Source organism: Solea solea, chromosome 21 (genome assembly GCF_958295425.1).
Source record: "Solea solea chromosome 21, fSolSol10.1, whole genome shotgun sequence".
Classification (NCBI taxonomy): domain Eukaryota; kingdom Metazoa; phylum Chordata; class Actinopteri; order Pleuronectiformes; family Soleidae; genus Solea; species Solea solea.
Genome location: NC_081154.1, coordinates 9,934,147 through 9,935,765, shown reverse-complemented (window position 1 = coordinate 9,935,765; position 1,619 = coordinate 9,934,147).

Sequence of the window (1,619 nt, the reverse complement as noted above, 5' to 3'; positions counted from 1 at the left end):
GCACAACTCCACTGTTTTTTATGGAAAAAGATACAAACAAATTTTTTTTTAATTAATTGGCAGACACATTTATTTTGAGGCATTGTTCTTTTTTTGCGGTGTCAGATTTAAAATAAATAAATCTAAAATATAATTAAAATAAAATGACTAATTTGTTCCTAGTGGCAGTAAATGTCACCTTCCCAAAAACTGCCATAAAATACATTTCAAGGCCTTGTGGACCATTTTATTCAAAAAGGTTTTGCTTTATCGTTTGTCAAGCAAAACTATCTTTATGAGAAAGTGTTGACCTTGTTCACACAACTTTAACAGGCTTTTTGAGGATTATGACCTGGTTTTAGGAGTTGGGGTTAGAGTAAGGGTTAGGTTTAGGCAATTAGTTTTGATGGTTAAGGTTAGGGTAAGGACCTAGGTAATGAATTATGCCTATGAGTGTCCACACAAAGAATGCAAAACCAGCGTGTGTGTGTGTTATGTAAGATGATGAAGTAAAGGGATCAGAGAGATTGCTTTGAAGAAGAAGGCAGCAGCATTGAGAACAGAATCGTTGGTGCATCTTTCCCCGAGTGCACGCATTTACATGCATAGATCCAGTATGTGGCTTCGCTCCTCACGCACACACTGACCCACCAGTTTCTACACACGAACACAGTCACCACCCACTTCTGCCCTGCGGAGGGACATGAAGGAGATCAGACCTCTGTTTTCCCTAGATCTCAGAAGAGAAGCCCTTAATCCCCGGCCTAGTACGGGCAAATACCTCCGGCAGGCACGCTCCACGCACAGCCTTAATCAAAACAGCCAAGAGGGTGACTGGGTTGCACTTTCATTTTCAAGCCTTCTTCATTTGTCACCCACAATGTATCGTGAGGAGAGATCTTCAAACCTTAAAAAAAAAAAACAGCATTTCAAGTCTTATCTGCTGCTCTATGGTCAAATACCTGTATTTTATGCTCCAGGCAGGTAAACATATGCATTTATGTTAAAGGTTAGGGTTGGAATAAAGCATAGCACGCAACCATCCAATATACGGATTCATATGGAGAGAGGAAGCCATGTTTTTCTCGGAAAAGTATTTTTCTTCTATAGTTTATTTGGAGCCACACATCAGATTTTCCTCATTGTGACAGAACAGAGAGATTGTGGCCTGCTGAATGCATACCGGAAAAAAAATGTTGAACATTTCTGCAGCCATTGTCGGTTTTAAAATAAAAGACCTTCTCATGAAAATGACCAATTGTTCCTCGGCGATGAAAAGCCATGTCACTAATGCCTCGCATGCCAGTAATAAAACGAGGCACTGCTCTTTGAAATGTCACTTCTGGGCCTGGAGTACAGCAGACAACACACACAATTAGCAATTAAGATCAAGTCTGGGAGCAGGACTCTTTCCAGACATGTGTGTTTTGACTTCAGAGTTTTCACGCATCTCTCGCTCGGAAAAACCTTCTTTTGAAAAGAGCTGCTGCTTTTCAAAGGGCCGCTAATTGATCCTGACACATGATTAAAGATGTGTTCATGTTAAGCTCAAATTTTCCTTCCTCTGGATGAAAAGCAGGGTGACAGGACTCTAAACAAGAAAGGCCAGATTGTCTGAGGGGTCGAGTCCAAATATGTCC